We start from the raw sequence: 18,873 nt of genomic DNA on the forward strand, positions 1-18,873 counted from the left end.
TTTTTGCTTCAGTTTTTCTGCCTGAACAACGTGTTGCTGTTTTGTATCTCTACCTCTTAATAATCTTATATATCTAGAACACAATTAAGAACAAAGAACTGAGTGAAAGTCTTCTGAAAAACTGAAACCTGTGGAGCATTATAGTTCCTCTACTCAGGCCCCCAAAAATGCTGCTTGTGTCTCACTCAGAGTCTGTTTATTTGTAATCTATTCACAATTCTAACAGTCTTGGTGCAAAAAGAAACCTATGTATTGTTTAAGTTCTGTATGCAAGATGATTGTGTATGGGGCAAGTAATGTTGAAGGACACAAAGAAGATTGAGATCCTTCTTATTCTCAGGCAGTTGTTCCTTAGTAAGGCACTATAAAGCTTTTACACAGCAGAGTAAAGCAATGTAGAATGAGGAAGGCATCATAGGTAATCACTAACAAGGTGCTATGTAGTTCAGAAGAGGGAGACATTACATAGTCACCTAACTTCCATAGCTACAGTATTCATCTGAAATAGCAGATTTAGAAGAGGGAAGAACTGCTATAAGTAGGCATGCTGTCTGCAGCTACAATTAGAGCTGATGAGTTAATGTCAAGAGAGAATCTAGCAATATTCTGGAAAACAGGTGTGTGAATTTAAAATGTCTAGGAGTCACTTAATGTAAGGTCAACTTTAAGAGGTTTTGAGGACATCACTGAATAATACATCATCAATATTATAATGATTTATAAACTTTTAGCATTGCAACTTCTCTTAAATGCCATCTATGCTCAGCATTTTATTAATGACATTGTGAAAAGGTAGGTCACTTGCTTCAAATAGTCTGGAGCAGAGGAGGTCACCTCTGACTCCTACTTTCTCTCACCTTTTTCACCCTTTCAGCTGCCATCCCCATCTAATCAATCACCTTGTGTTTTTGCCATTAATTTTCTTAAATTTATATGCCTTTTCTAAAAAAATCTCAATTTATACTGCCTTATATCAGACCTTCAAGATCTGATATAAGACCTGGAATTCTTTCCTTGATTCCTAACTCATCCTTCTCTTTCAATTTCTTATTATTCTTAAGTTCATATACCACTTGTCCAGCCAGAGACACCTGGCTAAAATGCAGATCTGGTGGGACACACACTGACATTATGCTGTAACAGCTTTCTGTTGCTTGCATGATGAACATTGAACTTCTATCCAGTCCTTCCTTCCCTGCCTTATACCAGGAACTCCTGATGCTATGTTTATAATATTGGGGTGGGGTGGGGGGCTTGGCATATTGCCCCTTTTTCCTTGCTTATCCCTTCTTCAAATTCACTTGGCTAATATCTCAACCTTTCGGATTCACCTCAAATGCCATCTCCTCCAGGAAGCCCAGGCTAACACAGGAGGTCTTTTACAGTACAGTGTTAGATTTTCACTGCATTCTACTTTTGAATTCACTCATTGTACTGTAATTATGTATTTGTTTCCCCTACTTGAATGTGAACTCTTTGACAGACCATGTTTTATTCATCTTTATATACCAAAGCCCATATTAGGTGCTCAGTATTAAGACATAGTAATATGTCCAATCAATGTTCACTGAATGCATGCACTGCTATTGGAAATAAAGCTACCCAAACACTAATAGGCAAGTGTTCTTCCTTTTTACACTCTTGGTTTGTGAAACTGGCCACGAATGAGAGTCACCTGGGAAAGCTTTTAAAAAGCACAGATTTCTGGGTTTTACTTTTGCTCTAGTAAATCAAAATCTTTTCTCTACGTTTTTGTGAGGTTTCCCAGGTCATCCTTATGCATCAACCTAGCACTTGATCTCTTATCATGAGTCTTAAAGAATGATCACATTTAAGAATCAAAGTAAAAAAAAAAAGAATCAAAGTAATGTGTAAGAGATTTTAGAAAGATTTGTATTTAAGACAGTTAAATTTGTTTTAAATGTGTATTAGTTAAGGGATATACTTCCAGTTCTCCTGAGAAGTTGACACACTATAATTCATTCACTAATGATTCTAGAGAGACAAGGTTTTAATTTTATTTACATTAAGCAATTTATTTTCTTTCTTCCCCAACTCCTTTGAAATGGGTTTAATTTCTTATATTAGTTTTCTTCATGTGCCCGCTTTTTAATATGTTTTGCTCCTTTCTCTTGGAGAAGAACTGCTGTGGGTGGTAATTTGGCTAGCTCCACGGTTTTCCTTTTCCGTACACATGGTGTGCTCCTTATGCTGGAGCAGGAAGCTGGTCTTCACAGGCAGACCTGGGAGCAGAAAAACAGCCACAGTGTGGGTGGTTTTGAGGCAGCCTCTCTGTTGCTACTGTATGTACCCAGCTGGTTTGAAGTGCTGGATAATGGAGCTAAAACAACTTTCAAGTTTTGCCTTTGATTAAGTAGGATTTCTGGCCTGTGTTTAAAGATTGTTCTTGGTTTTGGAAGTATTTTTAAATGTTTTTTACAAGACAATTTAGGTACATTTTTTCACAGATGTTTGTTACTTTTGGTTTTAATATGTAATCTGTTACACATCTAGTGTTTTTTCCTAATGGAAGTTTTTATTACTCTCACCCTAATTGTATAACAAATTGGTTATAATTTATGTAAGTATTAAGATTTATGTGAACTTAAGTTACATTCTAAGGGAAAGCCATGAAATACTTGTTTTTTTCTAAAACATTTTCTAAAATTTATAGCTCTCAAATCACCAAGAATATAGACTAATTTAACGCTGATATCTTGTGATGTTGTTATTTTTGTTTTGCTAGCTAGCAACACATATTCACTTACAAGAGCCTCCATGTTGTTGAGTGTTTAAATCTAATGGGTAATACAAAGCCTTTATACAACCAAGAACACATGTTTTGGAGTTGAGAAAATGTCAGAGTAAGTCAGTGGAACAGGTCTTCAGAGATTTCTGTTCTGAAAAAACCTTCACTCTGCTTTGTCCTAGACCTAAATTGGTAATTCATATAAGAACAGGAAGGCAATCACGGGTGGGCGGATACCCTATGATTGTTTACATTTGTTAATTGCAAATTTTACTTGACTTTTCATAGTATCTCCAGGAAAATCTACATTGTAAACTTGTATGTTAACTTACAATATTAGGTTTCAAGGTTAAAACATTTAAACCTATTATTAGTTAGGTTAAACATCCATAAAGGCCTATAACTTTATCCACGGTAGTACTTAGGTGATATAAGGTGGTGTCTTTTAAAGTGGTAGTAGTTATATGTTGTATATGTTTTAAAGTAGCAGTAGTATATGTTGTGTTAATGTATTTTCTCAGTGCTGAAGTAAATGGATTTTATATATATATGTTTTATATGAAGGGGGACCCCAAAAACCCAGAATTTATTTACAAAAAGTTAATAAATTTTACACAATAGGTAATAAATAAAGTTGATAAATATACACGATAGGTGTATATTTATTCTTATATGTTTAAACTTCAGTCACCCTCAAAGTTCTATTTGATGCAATACACCTATTGAGACATTTTTACCACTGTTCAAAAGTTTTTGAACTCATTGATTTTGATGCCTTTTTAGTGCTTCTATCATTTTTTGTTTCACCTCTTCCACATCCGCAAAATATTTCCCTTTGAGGACTTTTTTTCATCTGGGGAAACAAAAAAAATGTCACTGGGGCAAGATTGGATGAATAGGGAGGGTGGAGCACTGGGGTCATGCAATTTTTGGTCAAAAACTGCTGAATATTCAGTGTTGTGTGGGCAGGTGTGATCCTAAGTTACTCATTATGAAATGGGCAAATGTGTTGAAAGAGTTTTCAAAAAAACTCCTTGAAGTTGAACATAGCATCTCACAGCAATGCCAGCTGGTTACACTGATACAGATGGGTTCCTAGAACACTCATTATAGTGCAGGGGAAACCTGTACTACAAGGGGCCTGTCCTCTGGAAGATAATTCTGGGTTTTTTGGTTCCCCCGTCATATGTATTTAAATCATATATTAAGCTTAAAGAATTATAGAAGTGGTTTTAAGCATCACATGGAACACATGCAGTGTATTTTTTGTTTCATCATTTAAAAAATTCTTTCAGGTAGAGTCATTCCCCTCACAATTGCAGGTATTTCATATTCAAGGATATAGTCCATTATGAAATATTCCTAAGATAATTGGTCTCAAAGACTTGATATTTTTAATGTATAATAACGAATATTGAATACTTCCCCCCATCTAAACCAAGAGAGTGATATTATTGCTTTTGTGATAATAAGCAATTAAGTGATTACACAAAAGAGATCTGTTATGACGTCTAGGAAATATGGTATTTTTTATGTTAGGTATAAATAGGATGACAACTAAGTTCACAGCAGGAACGTTATTTGGTAAATTCATTAGCTTAGTTCTGTGGTGAAGAGTTCAGGCTCTGAAGTCAGAGTTTTGTTTTAATCTTGATTTTCTCATTCACTAGCAGTGTAATCTCAGTCAAGTTTGTGAGTTTTATCTTCCTTGTCTGTACAGTGACACTGTGGTATCTACCTGACTGTGATAATTGCATGAGAAAATATGTTATGTGCTTAGTTAGCACAGTGAGTGGCGCATAGTTATATAACAGTTAGTTATGTGGTTATCAGTAATAGTACATTTTAACAATTTATACTTCAAAATTACACACTAATTACATAATAGATTGTAAGTTTTTAGTGACTTTTAATCAATCAAGTTCATGTGCCTTTTATAAATATACTTTGATTTTAAGCCTTTTTCTAAGTGGGAGTCTTAGGACATTTTTATTTAGAAATATTTCTTTTTTAAAAATATTTTATTTATTTATTTTTAGAGATGGGAAAGGAGGGAGAAAGAGATAGAGAAAAACATCAGTGTGTGGCTGCCTCTCGTGTAGCCCCCACTGGGGACCTGGCCCGAAACCCAGGCATGTGCCCTGACTGGGAATCAAACCTGCGTCCCTTTGGTTCACAGCCCATGCTCAATCCACTGAGCTACGCCATCCAGGGCTAGAAATATTTCTGATAAAGAGAATTTTTCAAATTAGATTTACAGGATGATGGAGCTTGGGAAAAAAAACTTAAGAAAGCTTGTATTTCACCTATTGATTTACTGGTGAGGAGACTGAACCCTAGAGAACTTAACTGACTTACTCCAATTGAAATGTAAGAGGAAGAAAAATTTGTGAATTTAGTTGATGGATTTTTGTGGTGGTAGGCATTAGCTCCTTATGAAAAGTGGAGAAATGGGGTGGTCACCTGGACAATACAAGTTTGATACATTAAAAAATAAATGCTTACAAATATTCAGTGAAAATATTCTCTTTAATAGATCATGGTTCTGTTGTCTCGGTAATTATTAATGCCCCTTTCATTCTCAAAAGTATCTCAGTTTGGGCAATATATTTTATGATTTCCCAGTTTGAGTTTTTTAAATCCTCCCCTGAGGACATGTTTATTGATTTTAGAGTGAGAGGAAGGGAAGAGAGAGAAACATCAATGGGTTGCCTCCTGTGTGCACCCCAATTGGGATCCAACCTGCAACCTACGTATGTGCTCTGACTGGGAATTGAACCCACAACATTTTGGTGTATGGGATGGTGGTACTCCAACCAACTGAGCAAACTGGCAATAAAGAAGACCCTGGCAAAAATATGCCAGGAAACACATTTGAAATGGGACCAGGCACATCCCATTGTTTTGCTCCTGAGTAGGGTAGCACCTGGAAAGTGGGCTTATGTGAAACTCTTTTGAAATAGTTTACAGAGCAACCCCCTCTAGATCTGGAGCATGAGTAGACAAGTAAGCACTATGTGCAAGAGTTAGTGCATACACTAACCATTCTATACAAGTTTGCTCATTGCAGGTCTGCCTACTCATCTAACAGGCCCTTATACCTATTCTAACCAGGGGACTGAGTCTTACTAAAGACTTGGAAGACACAGGATGTGAACAGCAGTTAGACAAGCAAAGGACTGGTCCCTATGATGTCCTACTGATGACACATTCTGCTCTGAGGCTTGCAGGAATTAAACCTTGGATCCATCGCACACGAATAAAATGGGTACCATCTGAGGAGAATTCAAATCCTGCTGCTGTGGTTGGTGCTGTAAAGGAAAGCTGGACCTGCACTCCAAAAGGAGACTTGGAAATTCTCTTTTGGAAGAAGAGAGCAGGCCCCAATGCAAAGTGACAATATTCTTTTACTTTATTTATGTGTTTGCAGATTCAGGGATATTTAGCTGCCATATACTGAGTTTGTTGTGGTCCATCCCATTGTTAAAAAAGGACAAGTATTGAAAGTGAGTTATGGTTATTCATGAGTGGGTAAGAAAGTCTATGAAGGTTGCAGAGCATATGTAGAAAGTTGAAAGGCACATAGAAAGCCAAAAAAAAAAAAAAAAGGAGAATAAGCTTTCTGAAGTTGTAGAGGCCATTGAATGGTGTGGATTTTTTGTTTTTTTGAATGGGGGAGAAACCCCAGTGCTTGGATTGAGTTATTTTTTGCTTTAGGATGTCTTGCTGTCTGATCTTTTGGGGACTTGGGGAACTTAACTGTTTTGTTTACACTTGGAATCCACTGTCTGTGCCCTTTGGGGGTTTGTGCCATTTGGATCCAAGAAAGGTCATCTGGTGCCAGGTCGAGGCAGCTGGGGTGAGAGAGCATGTCTCTGACATGAGAGAGGTTGATAAGAGGTCCTGTCTCTGCCAGGAGACCAGCAGATGCACTGGTAGGTGAGAGAGCACCTCAGCCATTGGTGCTGGGTAGAATCCAGATGGGGTTAGAACACACCTCTGCCAATTTGGGCTTTGTGCCATTTACCTAGCAAAGGTGGTCTGGTGCCAGTTCGAGACAGCTAAGGTGAGAGAACGTCTCTACCATTGGGGCTCCATGCCATTCGGGCCCTGAGAAAGGTTGCCTGTGTGGCCAGTTAGTGTGACTGGTTGGTGGGAGACAAGATACTAAGGCTAGTTTTAGTTTCCTCTTGTTTTCTTTTTGAACTCTTATTTTTGCTTTGGATTTTTTAATTTCGTTTCTGTTTTGGAAAGAAATTTGAGGTTCCTAAGGGTTAAAACTTAACATTAGGTTAAGAGGAAAAGTAATAAAAGATATAAGGCATGGAAATGCTCTTGGTGGATATTGGAAAGACAAGGATTTCTTTTTTGCTTTGTATTTTTTTTCTCCCTACCTCATCCCTCTAGAATTTGGCATTCTTAATGATGTAATGATGTAAAATGTAAATGATGTAATGATGTAAAATTTCCTTTGCATGAAACCAGTAAGACCAGTGTGAAATTATGGTTTTAATGACCAAGAATTTGACCTGAATATTATGTCTGAAAGGGGCATGTATGGACTGTAGTTGTTACCAGAAAGCCTTGAGGAACTAAGATTGACTTTGGAAACTAACAAAAGTCTACTGGAGAAATGTCTGGGTACCTTGTTTGGTCATGTAGTACATGGCAGACTATCTGGGGGAGGAATGAAGCATGCTTTCCTGAGAGATGGCAAGGAGGAACCATAAGATACAATGGAAACCTCAAGGACTTGAAGAATACAAGTACTGCAGGCAAAGGTGTATGGCATTTGTGGGGTGTGGCTTCTATGAAGGGCTTAGGGTCAATCTGAAGGTTCCTTGTGGAAGATCCAGCAAAGCAGACTTAAAAAAGCCTATGTGTTCAGTGCTGCTTTTGTTATTTTTATGCAAACAATGAGGCAAAATTGAAAACCAGCAGTCTTTTTGAGGTAATAAGGGTGATCTCAGGGAGAGGAATCAGATTTTAAGGGAAATCAAAATGCTCAGTTGTGACCATTGGACTCTAGTGCAGCTATCTTCAAAGTTTGTTTTTACTTGAGAATTGAACTGGTTTAACCTGACAATATCAAATTGTTGCTGCTTAGTATCATTCCAGCAAAGGCCTTGCAACTGAGCATCTTCTCAAAGACAGTTTTGTAGACTCAGACATGGTGTAGACCCCACTAAAAAGCCTACCTGCATCATCACCTCTTGAAACTCAATGGTGTAGCTGGACTAAATGAGTTGTTGAAGAATGGGGCAGCCTATCAACTTTGCTTCAAAATTGCTTTCTTTTCTGCCTTAACAGTTTGGACAGAAAGAGTGTATTGTTAAAGGGAGGAATCTCAGGATATTCCCCTAAGGCTAATTTAAGCTGAGTTACAGTAGGCAGTAAGGCTTCAGACAGGGGTGACATGCCTTGTACACCTTCCTCCAAGGAAGCCATTTTTTCTTAATCAGGGACACTAGAATTAGTCCCGGCCTTTGTCATTCAGTTGTTATGGGTTTGACTGTGCCTTCTAACAATCTTGCCAAATGTGTCACCTCCAGAACACAACAAGGATGCCAACTTGTCCAGTAATGCCATCCTTTGGACATTGCACATGCTGCTTTTCAGGGACAACCAACTGACCTGGACTTTGCAAGATCCTTCTGCCTCACATGGAGGCTCCCCCTCCATCCAGACCTACCTTGTTAGGGACCTATGGACCAGAGGATAGGTAGGACTACACGCCTTGGTCAGCAGGAAGTAATTACAAAAGAACAAGACTGTTGTCCATCTGCCTTTGTAAGATTACAAGTGTCCAGAGTGTTAAGGGGGTAATTGTAATGGGGCAAACACCCCCTGCCCCTAGAAATGGGTAGGGATGTAGAAGTGCCAAAGATAGAGCACGGGTGCATCACCCCAGCAACCAGAATGACACATGTATGACACAGGAAAAAAACAGGCATGAAAGGTGGCACTAAAAACTGGGAAGGTGATTGGATGGGCAGGATACACTATCCCAACTGCTTCCATTGCCTGGGGTAATCTGGGGGAGACTTTAAAAGGAGAGGGTGGGAATGCTGCCCTCCTAGATTCTCTACCCTCCTTCCCAGCTGATGGGGCCTTGGAGGCTGGGTTGCCTGGGAGCATTTCTCAGGGCCCCTCCCTGAGTGCTCCAGGGCAGGCTTGGAGTGCAATGAGCTCTGGTAGGAGGGGAAGGGAGGAGGCTCAGGCCAGCAGACTCAGAGAGACTGGGGCTAGCAAATCCCGCACCCCTCCCCAGCAAGGAGCTGTGGCAGCTGCCTCCTACCAGTGGTCAATGCCAGCAAGCCCCATGCCCCTTTCAAGGCAGGAAGCCATGGTGGCTGCTACCTGCCCATGGCTCATGCCAGTGCGGGCCAGTAGGCTATGCCCTAGTGCAGTTGGGGAGGGTCAGTCTCCACTCCCCTCCCTGAGGGCTTCGGGCCTGACCAGGAGCACTGCAGGTGCTCAGAGCAAGCCCAGTAAAAAAGGGGGTTGCAGGGTGAGGGAAGAGGAGATTTGGGCAGGCAGGTCCTGGGAAGCAATGTGGCTGGACAACAAACCCTGCGCCCCTCCCCTGCATGTGAAGCTCTGGTGGCCAGCCACCAACAGCCTGCTCACTCCTCTGGCGGTGTTGGCAGTGGGGGTGGGCATCAAGCAATGGTGTACATTTATAAGGAAATAAAAATTCCATTTCCCTTTCTAGCGGACTGTCTCTTCAGAGTTATTGCCTGTGGGCAGCAGTCGGTGGGACCCCACTAGTTTGGTTACAGAGTGATGCTGGGGGCTTTCATTGGCTGGAGATCACACTGTGCCTCATTCTGGTAAAAATTCCCTGCTGCCATGTACTTACTTCACACAGGAGGCTGGACTCTAGTCAGACAAATACGCCTCATTTCTCTTCATGAGTCGTGTCTACGGGTACAGGAACTGCTTTTAGTACATCCACGAAATGAGTTCACGTTCACAAGTGACTGTATGACCGTGGGAGACACTGAGTCCTCTGACAGTTTTTCACGGACCAGAGGGCATGGAAGTCTGTTATATAAGTATGTATCAAATGTGCTAGGAAGTATAAAGTGGGAGGGACAATGGGCCAGTGGACGTCAAAGGAAGGAAACACTTCCCACTGGAGGGACTGGAAACGAGACCTGGAATAAGCAGCCATTTTTGCCACGTGAAATGGGTGGGGGCCCATTTCAGACCCAGAACAGAGGGAGTCAGGATGCTCGGAATTGAAAGCACAAAAGACTGTAAGGTAGACGATGTCCTTTCGTACCAGCTGGTAATGTGGGTGAGAGAAGCTTGAGGCTGGACTGTGAAAGCTCCATGGTGCCATAAATGAAGACTGTTCTTGCAATCTCCCCCGAAACCCCCAAATCCCTTGTTTACCTGTATATAACTAAATTCTCATACATCAGATGTGTTTCATTTTTAGGCAGTAAATCATGTCGGTTGTTTCACTCAGCCTTTCCCAAACACCAAGGAACCCTTTAGACAGGGGTACACCCACAGACTCCACAAAACACCGCCCCTGAGAACACGGCTGGGAAACCCTGCATCGCTTGGACACAGCTCCACTCCTCGTTTGGACAGACACTTCTCTTCTGACAGGGCTGCCTCCACTGCAGAAGGAAGTTCCAACTTGAACTTTTGGCTCTAATGCCCAGAGCCAAAGTGCAGCCCCGTTGAATAAGGATGACAGACGGCCTGACCAAGAAAACTGCGTCGTCAGAACAGCAGAGCTGCCCACTCACTGATGTCACATACGTCGGTAACTGCGATGCTCTGAAGAAAAAACGGCACACATTTCTCAGTGCCTCTAAGTATTTAGGCACATGATTTGGAATGTTTTAGCTTTTCCCGCTTATTTATGTTTTGTACATCAGGGATTAGCGATGATTATTTCTGGGCAGATAAAATGTTGGGGGTTAGTCAGCCCTATGTAAGCAGGAGATGTGGGATTTCTGCCATCAGACCTGGGCTGTGCTCACTCTGCTTGTGTGGTACCACAGATTTTTTAATTTTTGCAAAAATGAACAGAAGCAAACATTTCATTTACCAGCCCCAAGGCTCTGCACTTGCCCACACTGTGCACCCTGTTCACCTCAGGGCACTGGGCTAAAACTCACCTCCTAGAGAGGCCTCCTTGGCCACCTTCCTGAAAGTGCCTCCCATACGTCCAAGCCATTCTCTACCCTCTCACTCTGTTTATTTTTCCTAAACTATTTTACACTTACTCAAATAATTATCTGTATATTTACTGTCCATCTCACAGATGACGAGAAGATGTTCAATGAGAACAAGAACTCATTGTATGCAACCATCTTTGGGAGCTTAAATGGGGAGACGCAGTGGGCAGAGAGCAGAGTTTGGGAGTAACTTGTGTTAACTGGTCTTTGCTTCTGCACCTGCTGTGAGTCAAGTTTTATTGTTTTAACAAATTCGAGGAGCAAACTCTGCCCTGAGCTTGTCCTGGGTGAGGTTCTGGGAAGGGTCCGTGGGGAGGACACTCCTACACGGTCCCCTCTCCCTCGTTTCAGGCGGCCCTGACCTGGCACAGCAAAGGCCACAGCCTGGGCTTCATGTGAGGAGTCCAGATGAGGAAAGGAATAGTGACCATACCTGGAAGTGGGCTAATACGGAGAAAGGAAGAGCTCTATTTTTTTAGCAAGACTATCTTAGGACTGTGGCCTCACACCTATGCCACAGAAATGAAACTATAACAGTTGTTTCTAAACTGCCAACCCTTCTCAATGTTTGAAATTCTTCCTACAGAAATTACTATTTACATACACAAGACTAACTCCTTCAAGGGACAGAAATCTTTTCCACAATGAAACACTTGTCTCATGTTTAATTTTAAAAAGCCCAACTTCAGAGGGCTGGGACAATGGCCACACATGTTCCAAAAGTAAAAGTGTTCCAATAGAGTAAGTGCAACCAATGCTATTTATGAATAATGGTTACTGAGAAATGTAGACAAAAAAGGAAGGAAGGAAGGAAGGGAAGAAGGAAGGAAGGAAGACCCAATCACGTGCATTTAATTAAAAGTTTATTTTTCAAATGTAGCTAAGCATTGGCCAAGGAAAGTAGGTTGAACTTGAGTATGTGCTGCACACCTCTCATTAACAGTGACTGTCACCCTACCACTGTTGACCGACATCAACAACACTCACCTGCAAGCAAATGGCCAGGTTCACTCTACAGCCAAACGAGGTGCTAACAGCCCGCTGATGGAGGCCCAGGTCTTTGAAGAGTTTTAAGAAGGACTGGGTGAGTGCTATTCGAGGCCGTTCTTCTGCCACCACCACACAGGTCCTTACACGGGACAAGTCCAGTCCTTGTGCCTACAAACAATGACAGCAGTGAGAGATCAGCCTTCCCAGTGCTCAGCTGTGTGACCTCCTTAATCAGACCCACCCACTCAGCAGAAACTCCACACAGACTTTTGTTTCGAGGGTCCAATGGCTGCACACCATTAACTGAAACAGTCTAGAATGTCTGTGTAAAAAATATAATCAGCACAAAGATAACATGATCAGGGATGCTACTACAAATATATTTTAAAAAATGGCAAGAAGCAACAGCAAGAATGAGGAGTAGAAAGGTTGAGGAGAAAGAAGCCAGGCCCTGTACAAAATAAGGTTCAGGGTTTGGGGAAGAAAGGAAGCATCTGAAAAGACCACTACGGACATGGATGCACGGAAACTGGAGAGAAATAGGAAAACCTATTTTTAATGTAGGAGTGGAAAACTAAAATGTTTGGAGAACTTTTACAAAGCAGCTTGCCTTTTATGTTCCATGAGACTTCACAGGTCAGAGAGAAATGCTCATGATCAAGGGCATCTCTGCTTCTAAGGTCCACACACCTCTGTCTGTACCAAATTCAGTTGATGGAGCAAAACCACAAAATTCAGAGGAGGAACAACCAGGTGAGTTTGCACACTCTCTACAGTAAGAGCTGGGACCTGCTAAGAGGTAGTGGCTGCGTCTGAACGTGAATTGAGCTTGAGTGGTGGTGTCTCAGGGAGGACAATGGCCACACGCAAATCCCTTCAGTGCCTCAAGCACCTGCAAGGTGCCTTGGCACAGGGAGAGCTGACAAGGCTCCTGAACTGAAGAGGGCAACACACACATAGAGTGTTGACACTGAAATGTAGTCTATAAACGTGGTTTTATATACATAGAGTCACACAGGGAACATTAAACCCTGGGCAAAGCAAATGATATACATCGGGAATGTTTTGGGACACAGTGTAGCCTGGGGTTTGGGATGGTGGACCTGGAGCCAAAGATTCAAAATGTAGTCCCCAAATTCATTGAATGTAAGAACCTGGAAAGGGTGCTCAATTTTCCTGTAACTTATATTTCTTCATTTTTAAAATGAAGACAGTAATTGTTTCTATTTTAGAGAGCTGTTATGAAGGTGAAATGAATCAAAATGTAAAGTGCTTAGAAATCACTCAATTTTGATATTATTTCACTTTGGTTATTTATGCCCCTACAGGGAAATTTGATGAAATGCACTTATTCATTTCATTATGTAATAGAGGTGAACATGAGTAATAATTATGTTTTACAAATTTCTTTTCCTGTATAAATATATAACTTCAAGTAATTATACATTTATTTATGCAACCTAATTTCAAATTTACATTGTATTTCACTTGCCTGCTCAATTCTAATCCATTAAGTTGATAAAAAACATTCAGGGGAGGCAAGTGCTTTACTGTGTGTGTGTGTGCATACACATGCATACACACGTACACACACGCACATGCACACACCCACACACACAAGGTCTGTCTGGATATGTACACAGAAACCCACACATCTGGGCACAGAAACAGTAAACAGAAATGAACACAGGTGATATGATTATTTCCTCCTTGTTCCTTGGATAAAGACTGCTTAATGTACCATGAAAATATGTCTATTAGTTGTCCCTGGTTTACATGAAAGGAAATGCTATTATTGTCATAAACACCACTGTTCACTTAACTGTAAAAATGAATTTTGGTTAGGATTGCTTACGACCTACAAATCAGGGTCCTCAAGGTAAACAAAAAATGGGAGCTAAATCCAAACCTATGACTTGAATACCAGTGTCAGAATCACATGAACTGTGCTGAAGAACTGAATCCACCAAGTAACAAAAAAGCAATTTGGGGCCCTTCAAGTAGACCTAATGGGATTCAAAACATCAATAACATCATTCGTACTCTTTGGATGGGGCAGTGACAAAATATTCATGTCATAAAATGAGGTTTTCACATGAAAACAGCTTTGTAAGCCCTCACATTTGTGAAGTGTTATTATTCTAACTTCACCAAACCCTTTTCATGCCCTTGGACACTGCTTTCCCAGGACACTGGGAATGTTCTGCAGGCACTGTGAGGGGTGAGGGGTGCTTACCTTGAGGGATTCTGTCTGCGAGCCTAGCCCCTTGGTACAAAGCTCCATCACCAAATAGGAGCAAAACGTATCCCGGACTTTGTACTGACTGACGGCCAGAAGCCACAAAGCAGGGTTGGTTTCCAGCTCAGAAGGCGGAATGAGAATAGACTGGTGCCCAGAGCAGACGCTGCAGAGAGAAATGGAGAGGTCAGTGAGGATGCAGAGGAGCATCCAACCTCTGCCTGAGAAAGGCCTGTGCTCCATGTGCAAGAGAGGGGCAGTCACAGCTACTCTACACTTAGATATCTTTAAGCAAAAAATGAAGGTGTGTTCATGAAAACATTGTGAAAAACAGGAAAGAACTATAGAAATTATGACTGAGAGTTAGCACCAAGTTGAGGACTCACCTGAAACATCTAAGCTGTGATGCTGTGGGGTTTCTCTCAAAGCCAGTACTAAACAACAACCTGGGTTCTCTTTCACAGCAGGAAACACAGAACTGAATTTTGGTAAAACGTGGTAGAAGGGGGCTTAGCAAACCAGAGATGCTGCCTGTCTTTTGTAAATGAAGTTATTTGAGACTCAGCCACTTGCTGGTTTAAACACAGTCCACAGTGGCTTTGCACCAATAGGCAGGGCCAACTGGGTGCAACAGAGACCATAGAGCCCAAGACATTTACTGAAGGGCCCTTTGAGAAAAAGCATGCCTACCTCTGGTTTAGAACGCCAACACCCAGAGCAAATGAAAGAAAACGAACACAGATGAAGTTTGTCACTCAATTTTTAAGGTTTGAAATTTTGCTCAGAATAATCCAAACAAATCACCAAACAGGAGAAATAAGGAAAACACATTTACATAAGAGAACACATTTAGAGAAATGAAGGAAATGCTAGGTTACACATTTTGATTGGTCATCAATTGGTGGAGCAAGTGTGGTTTTAAAATAATGGAGTATTTGTCAAAACTGCATTTTTAATGGTTGCTGATGATAGATCAACATTAACAGATGTCATGCATTATAATAAAATATCCTCAGTTAATAATCTAACATTGAAGAAAAAGGGATTTTCCAGGTACAAACAATCTGGAAGGTAGGTGAAAAGAACAGTGAGCCTCAACTACTACACCATGATACTAAAACCAGATCTTCTGGAATGAAGCCAATCTCACATTAAAATTTCCACAATTGTTTACAATAGACTCCAACTGGTTAAAAAATGTGAGGAAATGAAGTTGACTCACAAAATCTACTTTCAACAGGGCCCTCAGCAGAAAAACTATTCTTCAGGGCATGCCGGGGGTGGGGTGGGGTGGGGAGTTCTCTTTTTTTCTCTTATTCCTCTAGTCCAGTTTCATTTATTTTTGTCAAAAGGAAAGAGCAATCTTTGACCTTTTCTGTGATCTTTTTAAATGGTTTAATTATCTGAGATTTGTGTTTGGGACATTAATTTAGGCCATTCAAAATCACTTTATATTAAAGGTATTCGAGAGGTCAAGGAACATTACAACAAATATATCTACATCACAAAATACTAATACAAGCTGATATTTTATTTTTTACTTTTGAGGCATTCCATATTTTTCTTAAAATAACCTTCCAAGAATTTTACACGTGGCATCTGAAAACAAAGCCAAATAACTCCTTAGCTCCAGTAACATATCCAGGGACCAAAAGATTCTGCCCCCTCATACTCACAGAAGTTTTGATAGGGGACTCCAGACTTGGAAAATTTTACCTTAAGATAAAGTTATAAGTCTAACAGGCAATGAGTATGTTAAAGCTTTTGTTTCAGAAACTACAGATAAAGCTGGTTCTGGCTCCTGGGAAAACCAGCCAGACTTCTGGGGCACTGGCTAGACGTTACCGCCTGGGGACAAGTTGGAGGCATCCGTGCCTTTTGTCCTCCAGGGGAGCAGAGGACCACTCCCCCCTTGGGAACAGCTAACTGCTGAGGACAGGAGTGTTGCAGCTTCTGAACCTCAAAGCCCTCACTGCACCTTGTTTGTCTTCCCCACCCCTTGTAAAAGGTCTGGCCAGGAAAGAGAAGGGAAGATGGTTTGTTAGGGTATGAACCTGACATCTTCTCGGATCACCGGCCATCTGAATAAAGCACCCATAAAAGATTCAATCGCTGTCATTGCTTATTGGATTTGGTAGTTACATGCCGCCTAAATGCTGGTGTCTTTTCCGGTTGCAGTCCCAGGCCATCCTTAGAGACCTAGTCTTTTTTGCAGGGGCTGGAAGAGGTGAGGGACACAACACTCTCCTCACTCCTGCTGCAACCCTGTTCCCCAAGGTGGGCAGCCTCTGAGAATGCTGACAGCAAGCTGAAGGGAGTTCCTATGACTGATCCTGTTGGAAGCTGCTATTCTGTTTTGCTGCAGTGGGTGGGCCGTCTTTCAGTCCTCCTCTGTCACTTGTGCTGCAGTCACACTGTGCTGCAGAATCAGCCTGCACACTACATCTGGTGTGACTGAATTAGAGCAGTTCTTAGTAGCTAATGTGTCAACTCCAATTAGAAGCCTCAAGGCAGCATGAAGCAAGAAGAAATAAAAATAACAGAAAATTTATCTCTGCTGAGTAGATATTAAAAGAAAATCTCAGGCCCAAAGCGGGATTGTGTACTAGGTCAAAGATCTAATGTGTAGGCCTAAGATCTAACAAGCCTGCACGTCACACATCGAATAAGTCATAATTACCCCCTAGGAAGTGCAAGTCTTGATACAGATACATTTTGATACAGGGTGCAGCCAAGAGGGGGCCCCCCAAAAAGGGATTTGGAATGGTATCCAAAACTCAAGGTGTATGGGAATTATTGGAGAGACATATAAGATGTCCTCACCCCTTTCTCCACAGGTGTGAGTTGGGGGAAGGGACACATGGAGCAGGAACATGCAGGGCTGTTTTGTACAGCCACAGCCTTGCAGCTAAGCCATGGCAGGGTCTTTTACTTATCTATAGCCTTTGGTAGTTCACTTGGATACGTTAAATGGCTGTGGCCAGGCTTGGCGCCAGGGGCATAGAAGTCATTCCCCCCAAGATGTAACTGGGGGGCAGGTCCCCCAAGTTATAGCGCCTGCATGGGAGCTTGGAGAAGACTGGCTCCAGGACATGGGGCCATACCTGCCCAGACTCACAATGGTAGCTCAGTAAACTTGGAATAATACAGGAATACTGGCAGGTGTAACATTGTGGGAGGAGTCGGAAATGGGGGTACAGAGGAAGATTGACGTGGGGATTTAAACCCAGACATGACAGCCATTGAGGGAGGGAGCCATGCAGTTTTAGAAGAGTGAGGAGCCCCTCGTGGCCAGGTGAAGGAGAACCACGTGGCTCTGTCAGAGTGGGGACCCCTGCAGCCAGGTAAAGAAGAAAGTCACATGCTTTTGGTGGAGTGTAGACTCCTGAAGCTTTGGTAGAAGAGGACCATGTGGCTTTGGGGTGCTCCCTTTGGCCGAGTGGCCTGGGAAGCAGGAGAGATTTTGCCTGGAAAAATAGGTACAAAGAACTCTCACCAGTGGACCGTGAGAAGGTGTCACATGACTTTGTATTAATTAAAGATCCTGCCTGGACAGAGACATAGCTGATGGTGCCAGCAGCCTGGAAACACAGGCGTGTGCTTTTTTCCTGAGTTACAGTACCCTGAATTAGGGCAGGGGGGAGAAGGAAGCCCTGTGTGGGTAGGTGGATATCCTAAAGGACTTTGATATTTTAATGAAGACATTAGGTTACTATTTTAAGTCTGTATAGTATTAAATAAACATTTCCTTTCCTTTTCACACATCTCTGGCATTGAGAGATAGCTTTCCAATTGGCAACAGATGATCGAGCCCAGTAGGTGGTCCGGACAGTATTGGTATACCATCCTCCAGAGTCTGGGCCCGGTGTGCCTGTTCTGTAACAGTTTTATGTTAGCGCTGAATGTCATTCAACCCACTTGTGAAGCGGGGTTAACACCTCCACCTTAGATTACCCTGTACAATTTTTATGGTGGCTCAGATCTGCACAGCTCACACCAAGGACTTTTACATTTCAGTGCTGGTACCAAACACGTCTGATGGCCCTTGAGCCTCATGTTGTAGGGAACTAAGATGTAGGAGAAACCTTATGATGACATTCCTCTTAATGTAACAATCTAGCATTTATGTCTTGTTCCCAGCGTCTTACTTCATAAATGCTGTAGCATGAAAGGAGATCCAAAATGAAGAAAATTAAATACAAATCACTTACTACCTCTCCCAAGAATACATATCAGCAGGAGTGATTTGATCAGAAGCATGAGCACATGGAAGGGTGGCTAGCACACTGTAGAATTCGGGGTTCAGGAACTTTAAGCAGAGCTGTGAAAATCAGTAGGACAGAAGCCGATAGATCCTGATAACACAGGACAAGCAGAAAACCTGATTCGTGAGTTTTCTACTTGCTCTTTCCTTGCTCAGTCTTATAAGTGTTGATTGTTTTGTGTACTAACCAGTATTGATTTGTTGGCACTGGCTGTGAATACCTGCATGGACAAGACAAACCCACTTAAAGGCAGGTTGCTGGTAATGAACTACAATTATTTTTTGAGAATTACTGTAACCTATTCTAGTGTAGATTTTAACTTCAAAAAGAACAAAATGATTAAGAAGACACTTTGGGGATATTTCTCCCTGTCTGTGGCCTGCATTTTCATTCTCTTGACAGTGCTTTTTGCAGAGCAGAAACTATTAA

Source organism: Artibeus jamaicensis, unplaced genomic scaffold, assembly GCF_021234435.1.
Source record: "Artibeus jamaicensis isolate MK-2021 breed Jamaican fruit bat unplaced genomic scaffold, CSHL_Jam_final scaffold_474, whole genome shotgun sequence".
NCBI lineage: Eukaryota > Metazoa > Chordata > Mammalia > Chiroptera > Phyllostomidae > Artibeus > Artibeus jamaicensis.